This window comes from Notamacropus eugenii, chromosome 6, assembly GCF_028372415.1.
Source record: "Notamacropus eugenii isolate mMacEug1 chromosome 6, mMacEug1.pri_v2, whole genome shotgun sequence".
In the NCBI taxonomy this organism is placed as follows: domain Eukaryota; kingdom Metazoa; phylum Chordata; class Mammalia; order Diprotodontia; family Macropodidae; genus Notamacropus; species Notamacropus eugenii.
This window is the reverse complement of record NC_092877.1, coordinates 313851220-313870502: the sequence shown is the minus strand read 5'-3', so window position 1 is coordinate 313870502 and position 19283 is coordinate 313851220. Positions and strand designations below refer to the sequence as shown.

At 36.2% G+C, this 19283-nt stretch overlaps 1 long non-coding RNA gene across 1 annotated transcript in view; it reads left to right on the top strand.

The window, feature by feature from the left end:
* The window catches only part of LOC140509732 (uncharacterized), a 63091-nt gene extending 45007 nt beyond the window's left edge, over positions 1-18084 (top strand). Inside the window, exon 5 of the long non-coding RNA XR_011968899.1 lies at positions 15135-18084. This is a non-coding gene — a long non-coding RNA (uncharacterized lncRNA). The remainder of the gene's footprint in view (positions 1-15134) is intronic.
* Positions 18085-19283: the final 1199 nt, after the last annotated feature.

The following is a 19283-nucleotide window of genomic DNA, read 5'->3' as shown; positions in this document are numbered from 1 at the left end:
GGAAACCCATTTATGGTTTAATCAACTTAGCCTTCTGAAATTCTCTATTTCTTGTTCTGTTAATTTGGATATTTTATATATTTTTCATAAACATTCATTTATTTCATTGAATTTGTTAGTTTTATTGGTATATAGTTGAGCAAATTCATTTCTAATATTATTTTTCCTTTATTCACTATTAATTCATTTTTATGTTGATAATTTGGTTTTATTTGAACAGTTTTTATACAAATTCAATAGTTTTTGTTTTCAGTTTGGTTTATGTTTCAAGTGGTTTTTTTTGTAAATCACATTGTTACATTTTGTTTCCTAATGCATTCTGATAAATGATTTTGTTTCATGTGTCAGTATATCTCATTCATATTCACAGTTATTTATTTTTCTACATTCTATTCTCATACTTCTTATTTTCTATTCTCCTCTGTAACTGTTTTATTATAATTTGTTACCTTTTCTTTTTTCCCTTTCAACTTTCTCTTCACTATGCTCTTTCCAAGTTGGTATTGCTTACAGCTAATCCGTCTCTCAATATACCATCCCTTTTGTATTCTTCCTGTTTATATCCAATTAAATTGAATGTATTCCTCCTCCAAAGTCTGTGTGTGTGTGTGTTCTACCCTCTTCACCAATTTTGATGAAAGTGAAGTTCGAGTGATACTTCCCTACTGTCCCTCCTCCTTTCATGTTGCTTATATCTGTACTGTCCATCTTTCACTCCTAGAATGCACTTGCTCCTTATCTCCCTCTCTCATATAGTCCCTCACTTCTTTTAAGATATAGCTTGAGTAACATCTTCATGAAACATTTCCACTAGAGCCCTCCCTCCTATAATACCTCATCTATAACTGCTTTGTAATATTTGTATTTATTAACTATTTTATGCTGTATGTGTTTTATATGTAATTATTCTGCCCATTAGAATGTAAATTTCTCACAGAGTGTTTCATTATTTGTACTTATATTCTGTGTCCAGCACAGTGCCTGGCACATAATAGGTGCTTAATAATGCTTACTGTTAGTTGATAAAACAGTTAATAGATCTACTGAGATTTGTTTTCTTTTCTTCCTTTTTAACTGGCTACTTTGACTTCCTATAGACAGAAAAAATAAATTAACTAGTCAAAAACCTTGCTATGAAGGCTCTCCTATTGAGGTCCTTCATGATCCATGGGAGGAAAAGAACCATTTTATGGGTCTTTATAATATAAGTGAATACATTGAATTTATATTCAGTGCAGGAAATAAATGTTCTTATCCACAACATTGTGCTCTGAGCTAGAGAGAAGACACAAGGGTAGACTTGAAATTTCAGTTTTGACTGTAGATCTCTAGCTGGTAAACACTTTTCCCACCTCACTGGTGACTGTGTTTTTCATCTGTTACAAGGCTCATTCCATCTATCTTTCCAGCATTCAGCTCTTTCAAGGCTACTCCTTCAAATTATACCATAAGTACTGGTTTAGTGTGTAAGTAAATGATCTGCTTGTACAGTGAAAAGACATGCCTCCTAAGGTCTGGATGCAGAATGAGAATTCCCTTACAGATCATGGATAAATAGCTATATATCAACATGGTGCAGGGATGTGCTGGTAAATGTTTAACCACTGACTCTCTAAGAAAACTGTGGGCATGACATTTCAAAATTTAACCTGTATTGTTAACACTATCACTTTTTAAAGCACAGACTCAACAGAACAATAAATAAAGTCCTGGTCTGTAATGTTTGCCAATTTGCAAGGTATTGAATGTTTACCTGAAAATTTAATAAAGAGCTGTGAATCCATTCAAGCCAGCTTTAGCACATTCTGGCTTTAGTAGGTTCCAGGTCTTTTCCTGTGGGTTCTCTGTGCTAGAGTAGATTATATATTATTGTGTGTGTGTATGTGTGTGTGTGTATGTGTGTGTGTGTTTATCTTTTATTATTGATGCCCATATCTTTCCATTACTTTCCAAGTAGTAGGCTTGCTTTTGATTTTTTTTTTTTTTAATATTTCCTAGATATCAGTGCTGCACTTGGTCATCTAACTTTTATCCCTTACTCTTGTTAGATGACCTGCTCACTTTTCTGGTCACTTATCAAGTTATATACTGACTTGGTTTGAAAGGTCTTCACAGAATTTTTCTCCCACTTCATTTTCTGCGCCAGATATTGGTAAACAAATTATAATTCACTTCTGTTTACTCATCCTTAGTTTAATCAAAATGATTAAGTACCTCATGAATTGATGTTTCTTTTTACATTGGGTAACAGCATTAATTCCACTTCAGTAACTCCTTCATTTGTTTCTCTGAGGAAAACCTGTGAGCTATTCTTCCAGGTAGCTCTCCTGCTTTTGTCAATATCAAGAATGTCCATGTGATTGAGATTTTGTTTCTTCTTCCCTCCCTGCCCATAGTGAATTAACTTGTCAGTCATTGGGCAAAGATAACACATTAAAAGTATTAACTTGTTTATAGATGTTCATGTTTGTAGGCAACCTAAGCTCATCAAGGATCCTGCCCTCTTTTCCATTCTTCTGCTGTTGATACTACAAAAAAATGAAAGGTGGGCATGCAGGATTAAGGGCTATAGAAAAAACAAACAACTACCTATATCATGGATTTCCTTGACTAAAAATTCAGTCTTGATACCAATCTTTTGATTAGGAACCTGTCCATATGTATTGATGTTGGTGTTTCAGGGGTAGGCATACTCAAAGCTTTTCTAACTTGGGAGAATCTCTCTGGGTCTGATCTCCACTGGCCCAGAATTTAAGAATTGAGTCACCTCCAGGTCACAATGATGAATATACATCATGATTATTACATTTGTAGAGGGGAGAAAAATCTACCCATATAAAAATAAAGAAGAACAGATAACATGATATATAATTTTTATATGGTTTGCATTTTTTTAAATCCAGTCCTTCATGTAATCCAGATCTTTCAGAAAAGGCAAAAAGGATGACATTTTGGGCTCCTGAGACTCAACTACTTACTTCCTGATCATGTATCACAGTGAGCCAATTCTCTCTGGTTCTCCATTCTTCCTGCATAAAGCACTTTTTCCTCTCTTGAAGTGAAGGAAACAGAGATCAGCACCTTTTTGGCTTTAGATTTGGAAAGTTTTTTAACTAATAGTTGGTCTCATCATTACTAATAATGAACTTGGACCGTTGTATGAAATTGACATGCTCTGAGTCTGACAGCAGGGTGAGCTTTACCCAGAAATCTGGAGGAGTGGTTGTTTGAGCATTGCTCATCCTTTTGCAATCACACTCAACTTATCTGACCATGACCTTGGCTGGCTTGGTTAAATGGTAAGCTTGAAACTGAGTATCTTTTATTATCTTATCTTTGAATGCAAAGTCCAGTTGATTTATGATGTAGCAACAGGTCCTTTAGTTTTACCTTTTCCTTTTTCCAAATGGTTTAATTTCCATTTGTGGCCCCTGAGATATTTAGGTAAAAACTGATGTTGAAGAAGTTGTTGAATGCATTCTTTTTGCTTTTGAGACCTGGCAGAGAATTCTTTTTTTTTTTTTTTTTATTAATTTTTTTATTTTTTTAATGTTTAACAATCACTGCCATACAATTGCGATTTTATCCCTCCCCACCCACCCCCCACTACCTCCCTCCCTCCCCACGACTGCATACATTTCTGTATAGATTCTACATATACTTTCCTATTGAGTATATTTTCACTATAGTCATGCTGTGTAGTCAGACTAAGATAAATGAAAGAATCCGTATAACAAATCAGAACATGATACACAAACAGATACACATACACAAACATGATCTGCTACATTATGTGAGTGACTTCCATATTTCTCTCTCTGAGTGTGGAAGGCATTTTGCCTTGAGGTCCACCATTGGGATTTTTTTTTTTTTTCAGAAGTTCTTGTGTTATTACAAAAATCTAAGTCTACCAGAAAAAACTCTCACACACTGTGGTTGTTGCTGTGCATAAAGTTCTCCTGGTTCTGCTCCTTTCACTCAGCATCAGGTCATATAAGTCCTTCCAGGCCTCTCTGAAGTCTTCTTGTTCATCATTTCTTATGGCACAATAGTACTCCATTACATTCATATACCATAATTTATTCAGCCATTCCCCAATTGATGGACATCCCCTTGACTTCCAGTTTTTGGCAACTACATAGAGTGCTGCTATAAATATTTTTGTACATGTGGGACCCTTTCCCATTTTTATGATCTCTTGGGGATATAGTCCTAGTAGCGATATTGCTGGGTCAAAGGGTATGCACATTTTTGTAGCCCTTTGGGCATAGTTCCAAATTGCTCTCCAGAATGGTTGGATGCGCTCACAGCTCCACCAACAATGAATTAGTGTTCCAACTCTCCCACATCCTCTCCAGCATTTATCATTTTCTTGTTCTGTCATGTTTGCCAATCTTATAGGTGTGATGTGGTACCTCAGAGTTGTTTTGATTTGCATCTCTCTAACCAATAGTGATTTAGAGCATTTTTTCATATGATTATAGATAGCTTTAATTTCTTCCTCTGAAAATTGCCTGTTCATATCCTTTGACCATTTATCAATTGGGGAATGACTTGTATGATTATACATTTGGGTCAGTTCTCTATATATTCTAGAAATGAGGCCTTTATCCCCGAGCTTAGCTGTAAAAATTTTTTCCCAATTTACTACATCCCTCCGGATTTTGGTTGCATTGGGTTTGGTTGTGCAAAAACTTCTCAGTTTAATGTAATCAAAGTTATCCATTTTGCATTTCATAATGCATTCTATCTCTCCTTTAGTAAAGAATTCTTCCCTTCTCCATAGATCTGATAAATACACTATTCCTTGCTTCTCCAGTTTGTTCATGGTATCAATCTTTATACCTAAATCATGTACCCATTTGGACTTTATTCTTGTGTACGGTGTCAGGTATGGGTCTATGCCTAATTTCTGCCACACTGTTATCCAGTTTTCCCAGCAATTTTTGTCAAACAATGGGTTCTTATCCCAGAAGCTGGGGTACTTGGGTTTATCAAACAGAAGGTTGCTATATTCCTTGCCTACTGCGTCTTGAGTGCCAAGTCTATTCCACTTGTCTACCTCTCTGTTTCTTAGCCAATACCAAGTGGTTTTGATAATTGCTGCTTTATAGTACAGTTTAAGGTCTGGTAGCGCTAGGCCACCTTCCCAAGCATTTCTTTTCATTAGTCCCTTTGATATTCTGGACCTTTTGTTTTTCCAAATGAATTTTGATATTATTTTATCCAGCTCTAGAAAGTAATTGTCTGATAGTTTAATTGGTATGGCACTAAATTAGTATATTAATTTGGGTAGAATTGTCATTTTTATTATATTAGCACGGCCTACCCATGAGCAACTAATGTTTTTCCACTTACTTAAATCTGAGTTTATTTGTGCAAAAAGTGTCTTGTAATTGTGTTCATATAGTCCCTGGGTTTGTTTTGGCAGGTAGACTCCTAAGTATTTTATACTGTCTGCCCTAACTTTAAATGGGATTTCTCTTTCTATCTCTTGCTGTTGAACTTTGTTGCTAATATATAGGAATGCAGAGGATTTGTGTGGGTTTATTTTGTACCCTGCAACTTTGCCAAAGTTGTTTATTAATTCAAGTAATTTTTTACTTGAATCTCTGGGATTCTCTAGGTAAATCATCATATCATCTGCAAAGAGTGATAACTTAGTTTCTTCTTTGGCTGTTCTAATTCCTTGAATATCTTTATCTTGTCTAATTGCTACAGCTAACATTTCTAGTACCATATTGAATAATAGTGGTGATAATGGACAACCTTGTTTCACCCCTGATCTTATTGGGAATGCATCTAGCTTATCCCCATTGCATATAATGCTTGCTGAAGGTTTTAGATAGATACTGCTTATTATTTTATGGAAAGTTCCCTTTATTCCTACGTTCTCCAATGTTTTTAGTAGGAATGGATGTTGTATTTTGTCAAAAGCTTTTTCTGCATCTATTGAGATAATCATGTGGTTTTTGTTAGCTTTGTTGTTGATGTGATCGATAATGCTAATAGTTTTCCTAATATTGAACCAGCCCTGTAGTCCTGGTATGAATCCTACCTGATCATAATGTATTAATCTCGTGATAAGATGCTGTATTCGTTTTGCTAAGATCTTATTTAAAATTTTTGCATCTATATTCATTAGGGAAATTGGTCTATAATTTTCTTTCTCTGTTTTGTCTCTTCCTGGTTTGGGTATCAAACCCATATTTGTATCATAGAAAGAATTTGGGAGGACTCCTTCTTCCCCAATTTTCAAGAATAGTGTATGTAGTATTGGAATTAACTGTTCTTTAAATGTTTGATAGAATTCACTTGTGAATCCATCTGGCCCTGGAGATTTTTTCCTAGGGAGTTCATTGATGGCTTGTTCAATTTCTTTTTCTGAGATGGGGTTGTTTAAGTATTCAACTTCCTCTTCTGTTAATCTGGGCAATTTGTATTTTTTAAAATATTCATCCATCTCGTTTAGATTGTCGAATTTGTGGGCATAAAGTTGGGCAAAGTAGTTTCTAATTATTGTTTTAATTTCCTCCTCATTGGAGGTGAGTTCACCCCTTTCATTTTTAATGTTAGTAATTTGGTTTTCTTCTTTCTTTTTTTTGATCAGATTAACCAAAGGTTTATCAATTTTATTAGTTTTTTCATAAAACCAACTATTGGTTTTATTTATTAATTCAATAGTTTTCTTAATTTCAATTTTATTAATCTCTCCTTTGGTTTTCAGTATTTCTAATTTGGTATTTACTTGGGGATTTTCAATTTGTTCTTTTTCTAGCTTTTTCAACTGCAAGCCTAAGTCATTGATCTCCTCTTTCTCTATTTTATTTATGTAAGCATTCAGAGATATAAAACTTCCCCTAATAACTGCTTTTGCAGTGTCCCATAAGTTTTGGTATGTTGTCTCACTATTGTCATTCTCTTGAATGAAGTTGTTGATTGTTTCTATGATTTCTTCTTCAACCCAATCCTTCTTTAGAATTAGATTATTTAGTTTCCAATTGATTTTTGGTTTCTCTTTCCATGGCCTTTTATTACATGTAATTTTTAATGCATTATGATCTGAAAAGGATGCATTGATTATCTCTACCTTTCTGCACTGGATTGTGAGATTTTTATGTCCTAGTACATGGTCAATTTTTGTAAATGTTCCATGTACCGCTGAGAAAAAGGTATATTCCTTTCTATTCCCATTTAATTTTCTCCAAAGATCTATCATATCTACCTTATCCAGAGTTTTATTTACCTCTGGCAGAGAATTCTTAATGCTGATACTAATATTATTCATAATAACAAAATTCCAGATTCTGAGCAGAAAAGTTTTTGGTTGATCCCAGAGCAGTATGCAGGCCAGGAGAGGAGTAAACTCCTCTTGATTGTGCCACCTTGGAGGAAATGAGAACTTACAGGTCCTCAGAGTATACCCTCCTCTTGACAAAGGTCTCAAAAGTCAAGTAACTGGCTGGGAAAATTCCCAAAAAAAGGGGAAAAAAAGACTATAGATGACTACTTTCTTGGTGAACAGGTATTTTCTTCCATCCTTTCAGATGGGGAACATCTGATGCATACCATCAGAGGAAGTCAAGTCTTCCAAAACCTCCAAAATAAATATTCAGTGGTCTCTGGTCATGGCAGAGCTCAAAAAACAATTTTAAAAATCAAGTAAGAGAGGTGGAGGAAAAATTGGGAAGAGATGAGAGTGATGCAAGAAAATCATGAAAAGCGAATCAATAAGTTGCTAAAGGAGACTCCAAAAAATTTTGAAGAAAATAACATCTTAACAAATAGGCTAACTCAACTGGCAAAAGAGGTCCAACAAGCCAATGAGAAGAATGCTTTAAAAAGCAGAATTAGTCAAATGGTAAAGGAGGTTCAAAATCTCCCTGAAGAAAATAGTTCTTTAAAAATTAGAATGGAGCAGATGGAAGCTAATGGCTTTTTGAGAAACCAAGAAATTACAAAACAAAACCAAAAGAATGAGAAATAGAAGATAATGTGAAATATTTCATTGGAAAAACAACTGACCTGGAAAATAGATCCAGGAGAGACAATTTAAAAATTATGGGACTACCATAATAACATAATTCAACATTTCAAAACCATTGGTTTGGAATTGGAGAATCTGGTAATGGATTTAAATGATAGGTTTTCATGATGGAAAGCAAACTGTGTACTTCAGGAAATGCTCGCCAAAGAACATCAATGTACAAATACAGTCTCTGTGTGTTTGTCCTTCGTTGCCGAAGAAGACCATGCTATCAGAGAAATATTGACATAATTTGTACTTGACTTTGTTTTGAGTGAGGGAGGGCTGTGCAGGTCACCAGTCTCACTTCTCCTCCAGAGCCATCTGAATCCAGTGACCAGATATTCATCAGGATGAGTGGAGATGACCCAGGATGAGGCAATTGGAGTTAAGTGACTTGCCCAAGGTCACACAGCTAGTGAGTGTTAAATGTCTGAGGGGAGATTTGAACTCAGGTCCTTCTGACTCCTGCATGATGCTCTATCCACTGCATCACCTAGCTGCCCCCACAAATACAATAGCTATTTATTTCAAGGATAGACTTACCTAGTCCTACTAAATGCAGGACTGCATCTGAATGACTGAAGCATTATTATAAAACAATGAGGAAGAAACTTTCCCAGAGGTTGTGACATGAATGAGTGAGCCATACATGTGACTTGACTTTGTTGTTCAACAGGACTCTGAGAAAATATCTATTGGCTTTAACCTACTGCTTCCACCTTCAGAACATCTTGGTAACATGGCTATGGAAGTGATAGATTTATTATTAATGCCCAATAGTACCCCTACTGATGGAAATCACAGATTCCTCAAGGGATGAAAGTATCTCACATTTTAATTGGTTGCATTGTACTCTAGCATTATATTTGACTGTCTTCTAAAGATCCTTTAGGACTCTAAATCTTGTGGAGAAGAGGACTTCATTCATGTCTCTCTGTCTCTTTCCCTCCTTTCATCCTTCTATCCCTCCTTCCATTTCCCTCTCCCTCTCCTCTTCATCTTCTTCTCTGTCTCTATCTCTTTCAATCTGTATCTCTGTTTTTGTCTCTTTGTCTTTCTCTTTATTTCTCTGTATCTCTGTCTCTGTCAGTCTGTTCCTGTTTCTCTCACTCACTCTCTTTCTCACAATCCACCTCTTTGTATCTCTGTCAAGAGGAAGTGTGGTACAGTGAACAGAGAATTGGAATTGGAAGTGAGAAAACCTGGGTTCAGGTTTTGCCTCTGCTCCTGGGCAAGTCACTTAACTTCTCAGTGTGTCATGGATTCCTTTGGCCGTCTTGATGAAGCCCATGAATCCCTACTTAGAATCATGTTTTTAAATATCTAAAACAAAACATGCAAGATCACAAAGAAATCAATGATATTGAAATACAATTGTGAAAATTTAATTTTTTTAAAAGGTCACAGACCCCAGGGTAAAAAATCCCTGTAAGTCTAAGACTAAGTTACAAAGAAGGTGTTGACCTGTATTGGCAGAGGGGACTTCCTCATCTGGGAGTTGCCTAGTCAATGAAATCACAAGTCCAGGCCCTATCCCTTCATACCTCTGTTATAGCTTCTCATTTAATGGATTGTAAAGGCTGTATATTTCCCATAGTATCTTGTGCATAAGTAAACACTCAAAATAATGTTTGTTGAATGAACTAAAAGTCATATACAAGGGATTCTTTATGTATTGCTGTTATATCTTCCTTTTTTTTCTTTTGTCAACTGAGATCCATGATGATCACAAGCTCTAAATGGGGTCACAGCTGTCTGTAACAGTAATCACATTTATAGACTTGTTTTCTCAACTGGTAATCAACTGCACAGTTGATGATTGTCAGCAAGGTCTAGGATCATATATTTCTGAATATTTTCCAAAAAGGGGGGTGGTTCTGTTTTGAGGATGGCTGAAAAGTGAAATAGATTTTTTTTTTGGCTAAAGTGATTTACCTCCTTTGTAAACATGTCTTTGAATGGAGCTACAATAATTTTAATTTCAATCAATTTCTCCTTTTAAACTAATCTAGTCCAATAAAAAAGCCCAGCTACAAAGGTATGAAAGAGGATTTCTTGGCTTAATTCCCTAGGGTGCATCTTAAATAAAAACAAACCCATCTTAGCTGCTCACCTATATGTAGGAGGAAGAGAATACTCAAGCTGAGCAAGGTCAGAGATACCCCTAAATACTAGTGGACTTCATAACAAACAGATCTGATCATGTCAATCCCTTCCACCAAAACCATCAATGGCTCCCTGTTGACCCCAAGAGAAAATGTCAATTCCTTGATCAAGCACATGAAGCCCTCTATAGTTTGACTCCAATTTATCTTTCTGGCTGTGTTTCACATTGCTTCTCTTTATTTATTCTACTCAAATTGGGAAATTATAGTGGCCTGAATGCTCTGTATGTATCAGAAGTGTAATGTGCTAAGAAACAAAACATGATCTTTAGGCTTTAAGAGAGATAAAGTGTCCAAGAATAAGTCCCAGTCAGGCCACACATGGACAAATGTGTTCTGTCATAGTTGCCACATTTCAGGAAGGACATTGAAAATCTGGGTGGAGAAGATTGTTTCTTGAACTCATAGCATAAGAGCATCAGTTGAAGAAATTTAGCCTGGAGAAGAAAAAATTTATGAGGTCACAATATTTGATTTAAATTAAATGATAACATCCATCATTCTTCCCCTTGGAAGAATTTCTCTTCTTGGAAGCATTCTAAGTGCCTTCAAGCTATCCTTGTATAGTTTGGTCTCAAGGCTATCACCATCCTAGCCAAAGGTCTTAATATGTCCTCCAGGGCCATCTTTATCCCCAAGTAATGTCCTAACAATTCCAGTGCTTTTATAAGATTTCAAGATAGACTAATTTTCTCTATTTTCCTTCAGTTTGGCAGCAGTAATTAAAAAATGAGTTTATATTTTTCATCAGTCTTAGCCTTGGGTGTGGTCTCTCTCAGCCTGATAATAAGAATAATAGTTCACATGTATACAGCATTTCGAGATTTACAAGGTATTTCTTTTTCCCACAGTCCTCTTGTGACATGTCTTAAATTTGTTTTGACCATCTGCTCTTGCACAAATGATTGTCTCTGGGCTTTTATTTTTCTTCTTATTGGTTCCTCAGAAAGTACTAATCCTGCTTAAGAGGAACCTTAGAAGTCTAGTGAAATACTAGGTCCTATTGTTCTTAACTACAGTGGTAGATCTGAAAGATATAAGGTAAGGTCTATTTGGGTCACTTCATAATGAGGGAGAAGGAGGAATAGTTGCTGTTGATACACACACACACACACACACACACACACACACACACAGACACACACTGAATTGACAAGTCATGACTATCCCCTGTGAGCTCTCAGACAATCCAGACTCCCAAAGGGATTGTGGTCTGAAGCAAGCAGTGATGCTACAACACACCTGGACTCATTCTATCATCTAGAAGCTCCTGGAAATCTCTTTCATAGTGGAAAGCCTACAGACTTGTCTCATGCCTTGGAAGTGATTCTAGTCTTTTACCCCATTTCAACAGCCAATTATGTGAAAGTTCAGGGAGTTTCCAGCTTACATTATCTTCCAAAAGTTCACTTGTAAGTTGTCTTTTTTTTTTGAGTTTGAACATATTTCCCTATTAAGGAAATATGATTATAATTTATATTTTTAGATTTGGAAAGCACTTGTAGAGACTGTCCAGTTCCCCTTCTCCACCTCAATTTTACAGATGATGTGTCTGAGGTGCAGAGAGACATTTTAGCTGACTTAAGCTCACTGACTCCAGACCCAGTGTTCTTTTCAGCGTACCAGTGGTTTGGTGCCCAGCTAGATCCATAAAAGCTCATTGAAATCATAGTTGAAATAAGATAGACTTGCAAGGAAAAATGACAAAAAAGCAATAATAGTGCTAAAACTAGAGATTAGATAAAATAAATAACATGGTTGAATAAGAACATATTTTTGAAATGTTCTCTTGATTGCTGGTGCTTGAGAAAAATAAGGTTTAATTAGAGGAGGATGATATTTTGAAGGGGATTTTCAAGCCACTTCCAAGGACATTAGGGGTCAAGGGTACTGATTCTTCATTTGCAAAAGCTTTGCTCAATTTAATGACCAACCATCATTCCAGAGGACCAGTAATAAAATATGCTACCTAGCAGGGGACCTAGGTGCTGCAGTGTATAGAGCACCAGTGCAGGAGTCAGGAGGACCTGAGTTCAAATCTCACCTCAGACACTTGACACTCACTAGCTGTGTGATCTTGGGCAAGTCACTTAACCCCAGTTGCCTCATCCTGGGTCATCTCCAGTCATCCTGATGAATATCTGGTCACTGGATTCAGATGGCTGTGGAGGAGAAGTGAGGCTGGTGACCTGCACAGCCCTCCCTCACTCAAAACAAAGTCAAGTGCAAGTCATGTCATTATTTCTCTGATGGCATGGTCTTCTTCACGATGAAGGACGAACACACACACATGCTATCTAGCTCCTGACAGAGAGATGAAATATAGAATGAAATATAAGTTTTTGGCCTTGGTGGGGATTTATTTTGCTTTACTGAGTGTATTGTTGCAATATACTCTTTTTCAGCTGGGAGTAAATAGGACAGAATTTTCTTCTCTTCCCCCACCCCCATCACCTCAAATGATGAGTACAAAAGGAAGGTCAGAAGGAATCATGGACAAGTGGGACAGCTTGTAAAGTTATAAGAAGAATCTATTTTATGCCTAAAAAGAAAAGTAATTCTCTAGATCAGTGTTATCAAACTTAAATAGAAATGGTTCCTTCTTTACTGCATATTGACTTAGAAAACCAGAAATTAACATTACCTATGCTGTATTTTACCTCTTTTTAGTTTGTTAAAAATTTCCCAATCACATTTTAATGTGATTCCAGACCACATTCTGGAACTTGGTCAGCCATTTGTAGTCAGTGGGCTGCAAGGTTGATATACCTCTGTCCTAAATAACAGAGACTTGAAGTTTCACACACAGTCCTTTCTTGTTTCACATTGCCTATGGAAATGGACATTTTGTTTCGATGTTTAAGCTCAGGAAGAAATGGAAATGAAATGGAGGAATAAAACCCTTTTTCTTGACACAACAAAATCACTAATATCCTCCCTATAGCTGCAAGTCATGAATAGGGTCCCCTTTTGTGGCTTACAAATGGAATGGAGAAAGGGAGGAAGGAGGGGAAAGGAAGATTTTCCTGAGGATATTGAGCAAGAGATTCAAGGCAGAGAGAAAGGAGGAAGGGCGGTAAGGAGGATGCATATATCTGAGAGAAAAATTTTCAAAGGTTAAATTATTTGAGATTTGAGTGATGAAAGATTGGAGAAACTGAAGAAAAAAAGAGTTGAGAACAACATTTGTAAAGTCTTCTTGAGGGGGAAGAAATGGGGTGCCAGGGAAGAGATGCTGGTCTAGACTATGCTTGGCAAGCAAATAGTTGACCCAGAATGGCTTGGTTGCTTCATGGAATAACTTCTGAATGGGAAGAAGAGAGAGACAACAGGTAATGAATGAAATGTTTATATGTGCAGACACTTGAAGGTCATGTGTTTGTACACTGTGAAATTCTCATAGAAGTTGGTAGGCAGAGGCTGCTATAATGATTCCCAACTTTTTGGAAATGGGAGGTAACATACTATCCTTGTATTTCATTTTGCCTTTCTAGTTCTCTTCTCAGAACTTTTTGTGGAGTATATTTGGGGGAGAAGGCAGGTAGAAGAATGACAATGAGAGAGCAATTTGGATAAAAAACTAGCATACTCTGAGGCTGGTTCCCTGGCCCCTAGATACTTCAAGTGTTTTAGAATTGTTTTCCAGTTTCTTTATTTAGGAGGTTGATGAATAATCAGCTCCGATACTCGAAGTATTCTGACACCAACATTCTAAACTTCATCCCACCCTCATTTCTGGACCCAACTTTGATCTAATTAATTAAATGTGGTTCTCAAATCAAGTTAACTTTCAGGAGTTTCTGGAATTTAACTTTATTTGGTGGATGTGGAAGTACCAGTTTCTTCCTCCTTCTTCAGCAAAAAGTTACCACATGGAAGTCTTGTTTTCTTTGTCTGTTTTTTAACTCTGGGCTCCGGGCAAATAGGATTTGGTGACCAAGAGAAGTAACCCCCTCTGTAAATATCAGTAATTGCTGAGAGGGATGGAAGAAACATTAGTGTGAATGAGAAAGTCCCTGACCTTTTCTTCATCTGCCTTTCCTCGTATAATGAGTCCAGTAGAACCTTGAACAGGATCTTACATGAGCGCACAAGCCCCCAAGGTGAATAGGTTATAACCGAGGCTGAAGATGACTTAGTTTAGTGACACGGCTGATGTCAGTTCTAGGGAAAACTGGGAAGTGGGCAAAGATTATTTTCAGTGTTCTCCCTCTCTTTTTAAACCATAATTTCCATTCTTGTCTCCCTTTGTCCCTGGTATTAGGAGCCAGTATCTATTTCTTGCAGTCCAGGAATCTGGAGTGGCATAGTGGAAAGAGAGCCGGATTCTGATTCAGGGGTTCTGGTCACTAATCCCACCTCTTACATTTGTCTTATATGTGATTTTGGCCAAGCTAATTAACATTTCTGGGCTTCAGCTTCATTAAGTAAAGTTGCAGGATTAGGTGACCTCTGAAGTCCTCTGCCAGCTATGTTTATGAATCCTTGACTTATTGTAGTTTCCCATCAGGGCTTGCCTCTCAAGAGAAGTGAGTGCCCCAGCAGAATCAGGGTTCTTAATTTAGGGTCAAGGAACTTGTTTTATTATTTTTAATAACTATTTCAGCATAATTAGTTTCCTTTATAATCATATGTTTTATGAATAATAATATTATTCTGGGAAGGATCTATAGATTTTACTAGACTGGCAAAGGGATCCATGATCCAAAAAAGATTAAGAATTACTCTACTTTTTCCCATCCTTTTTCATCTCTATAAAAACTTATCAGTCTTTTATTCCATTATCTCAGGATCTGGCTAGAGGACTAAGTGGCTCAGTCCCTAAACTAATTTCTGCTAAGGTGATTAATTCTAATGATAATAATGATTAATGGTTTAATGTATTTCTTATTCAAGCATTATTTCCACAATAACTTATACTTGTCTGTCTTAACCCCAAGGAAAGATCCAGGAAAATGTTGCACATGGAGGAACATCTCTATAGGCAGTCCTGGATTTATTTCAATCTATCTACAAGGAAGCATTTAAGCTACAGCTGCCAATCTGCTCTAATTTTTGATGTGTCCAAGAAGTTGGAACCCAGAACTGAATGCCAGTAGCTAGAAAATCTATGTCAGCCACACACTGATGGATTTTTATGGACACACACATCGGGATCACAGAGAATCCATGATGATGCAGTTCTGGGAGTCTAAAGTGCTTCCTTGTCAAGATGATTTCCATTTCTAAATTTGAACTATTTTTTTTGTTTATTGGGGACAAGCCTGGGGTTCAAGAAAGATGACAAACTTTTAGGAATCTTTGAAGCAGGATTTTTTTTGCCTCTGAAATATGCTCATTTGTTTAATTCTGCAATAAATTCCATTCTTTGAAGAAGGGACCAAGAACACCAATGGTGAGCTGGAGAACAAATGGGGTTTCTCAGGCAGAGAATTCCCAGGCGAGATTAACATTGTTGTGAATTTCGACAAAAGTTCATGCCCCTCATGCCGGTAGCTTTCATAGCCATTTTGGTCTTCTGTGACCTCATAGTTCAAGGACTTAATTACAGAGAGTGATAAAACCGTAAAGTCAGAACACTACAAAAAACAAATTAGTGTCTTTCAAGTGCTTAGATAAGTTTTTCCATAGTCTATAATTTTCCATTTTAACATATTAAGAACCATTTCATTTTCAACAGATAACTTTATTTAAAAATTATAATTACTGATGGAAGTTTATCTTTTCTGAAGATGTCAGAAGAAAAATATAATGATAAAAATATTATAATAAATAAATAGAAATATAACATAAATAAAATAAAATGATAGAAATAAAAAATGAATATAAATTAGAAATAAAATAAATAAAAATAGAAATAAAAAAATAAAAGTGTCCCAAACTAACTGGAGAATATACATTTTTCTAGAGATGAATAATGATGTTCTACAGTGTTTAAAATGGAGTCAGAAGTCCTAGATTTGAATCCTGCCTCTGACCCTTCATTAGGAGCACATGATTTACAACTTTAAAAGATTTCTGAGGTCACCTACTTGTACTCCCTTATTTAATAATAAAGGTAATAGTAATACATTTACACAGCACCTACTATGTGCTAGGCACCATGCTAAGTACTTCACAAATGTTATCTCATTTCATCTTCACAACAACTCTGTGAGGTCGAGGATATTATAATCCCCATTTTACGGTTGAGAATACTGAGGTAAACAGAAATTCAGTGATAAGCTAAGATCACACAAGTGACAATTATCTAAATTATCTGAACTTAGGCCTTCCTAAGGCTCTACCTACTGCACCACCCAGGGACCACAAGAAGGACATCTCTAAGTCTCAGTTAATCATTAAGTAGGAATAATGCTATTTGTAGTTTCTGCTTTTGAGCATTGTTGTGAGGTTAAAATGAGATTACAATGTGTTGTAAAGCATTTTGAACACCTTACAGCACCATATGAATCTCAGGTATGGACTGTGTTTAGGGAGAGACACCTATGACTGGTTTTCTCACCACCACCACCCCCCCCCAACCCTGAAAAGGACCTACATGTGTTGTAGATCAGAGATACAACAGAAGTGAGATTGTCCTTAAAACCCACAGGCAACTCAGTGGAAAGGTGGACCTTTGTCAGATTCAGGAGCTTTAGGGTTGGAAGGGCTCATAGTGGTCATGTCAATTCATCCCCTCATTTTAGTTATTTCTCAGAGGAGTGAAGGAACTTGTTTAAAGCCATTCACATCATAAACATGAAAGGTTCAACTCATGCCCTGTGACTCTAGAATCAATGCTTTTTCTACTGTACCAAGCTCCTATCAATCAGTCAATCAAAAAATATTTATTAAGCACCTACTGGGTGGCAGGTCTTACACTAAGTGCTGGAAATACAAAAAGAGGCAAAGGGCAGTCTTTGCACTAATGGAGTTTATAACTGAATGGAGGAAACAGCATGTAAATAAATATATGCAATATCAATAATAAATAATAAATATATACAAATATATAATTTCCTATATATATATACACACACATATACATATATTACATATATGTATACATACACAGCAAATCATATACAGGAGAGACAGGAAATAATTGCTAGAGGGGTTGATGAAAGCTTTTTGTAGAAGGTGGAATTTTAGTTGGAACTTAAAGGAAGCCAGGCAGGTCAGTAGTCAGAGTAGAGGAAGGAGAAAATTTTCTTTTTAAAAAAATATTATTTTATGTTTTTCTAATTACATGTAAAGACAATTTTAAACATTCATTTTTTAAAACTGAGTTCAATTTTCTTTCTTCCTCCCTCACTTCCTCCCTCCCAAAGACAGGAAGCAAACTGATATAGGTTACATATGTGCAATTATGTGAAACACATTTCCATGTTAACCATGTTATGAAAGAAGAAATAAATCAAAAAAAGCTTGAAAAAAATAAAATGAAAATAGTATGCTTCCATGTGCATTCAGACTCCATCACATCTTTCTCTAAAAGCAGATAATATTTTTCATTATGAGTCTCTTGGAATTGTCTTGAATCATTATTGTTGAAAATAACTTAAGTTGTTTATAGTTGATCATCCTACAATGTTGATATTACTGTGTACAATGTACTCCTGGTTCTGCTCACTTCCCTTTGTATCAGTTCATGTAAGCCTTTCCAGGTTTTTCTGAAATCTCCCTGCTCATCATTTCATATGACACAACAGTGTTCCATTACATTCATATACCACAACTTGCTCAGCCATTCCCCAATTGATGAGCATCCCTCAGTTTCTAATTCTTTGCCACCACAAAACAAGATACAATAAATATGTTTGTACAAGTAGGTTTTTTCCTTTTTAAAAAAATCTTTTTGGGGTATAAACCTAGTAGTGGTATCGCTGGATCAGAGGGTATGCATTGTTCTATTGCTCTTTGAACAGCGTTCCAAATTGCTCTCCAGAATGGTTGGATAAGCTCACAATTCCATTAACAATGCTTTAGTTTCTCAATTTTCCTACATCCCCTACAATATTTATCATTTTGAAGAACATTCTAAGGATGGGGGACAACCAGAGAAGATGCCAATCTAGATAGCTTTGCAAGAGAAGAAAAGGTAAGTGGCACTTGTTGCACAGTGGGCTGCCAGTTCTGCCTATACCCCCTTTATGGTAGCTGTATATTGTCTGGGGCCCATCCCTTCTCCACTCCCCTGTAGGGCTCAGGCACCCTACCTCAAATACCCAAGTTGCTGATGCCTAAGATACTATGATAAGCCACTCATTTTTTCTTGATTAAGGGTACTTTTATGAAAATGGAAAAACTTTTGAAAGAAAACACACCTAGCCATTTACTGGTCATTTAAACCTCAGCATGAATTTGTCTATTGGCTCTTTTCCAATCCCAGATATGTAGAAGGGGGATTTTAATTGGGAAAAAGTGAATAAGTCTTTAAGAGACTATATATACACCTGAGATTGGGGATAACAATGCCTTTCAAAAGAATGGAAAGGAAACAAAACACAAACCACTCATTCCTCAGTCTGCTCTATTTCCTTGCTTCTCCTGAAATAGTCTCTTTGTAGAAGTAGGGGACTGTGGTTTTGGGGCACTGAATATACTCCTGGATTTGGTTCATGTGTTGGTTAATTTTGCTGAAGAACATTTTTTCTATCCCTCTTTTAAAAAAGTTATTTGTTATAAGGAATGCATCTCTAGGTGGGAGAAAGTATAAAAATAGGGAAATAAAGGTGGTATATCAAAAGATAACAATAAAACATTAAAAATTATTAATGACCTAATCATTTTTGCTATTTAAAATAAACCTATAGTCAATCTTCTGTAAGTCAAAAATACCTGTGAATGAAAAATTTCTACCTAGAGCATAGGATAGTTTTTCTTACAGAAGAACATAATTTGGACCCCACTCAAAATGGACTATAGGCAAGATGGTAGCCATCTCTCTTCTTGATGATGAGAATTATCAAGAAGAACCTAGGCTTTTATTATTCCAGAAAGATAGTGGTACTGGTAGAAACTACGTAGATAAACTATTCCATTTTGTATCAGAGCAATGCTTCATGTGGAAACTCTGTACCTCTGATTCCAGAAAGTTGCTTGCT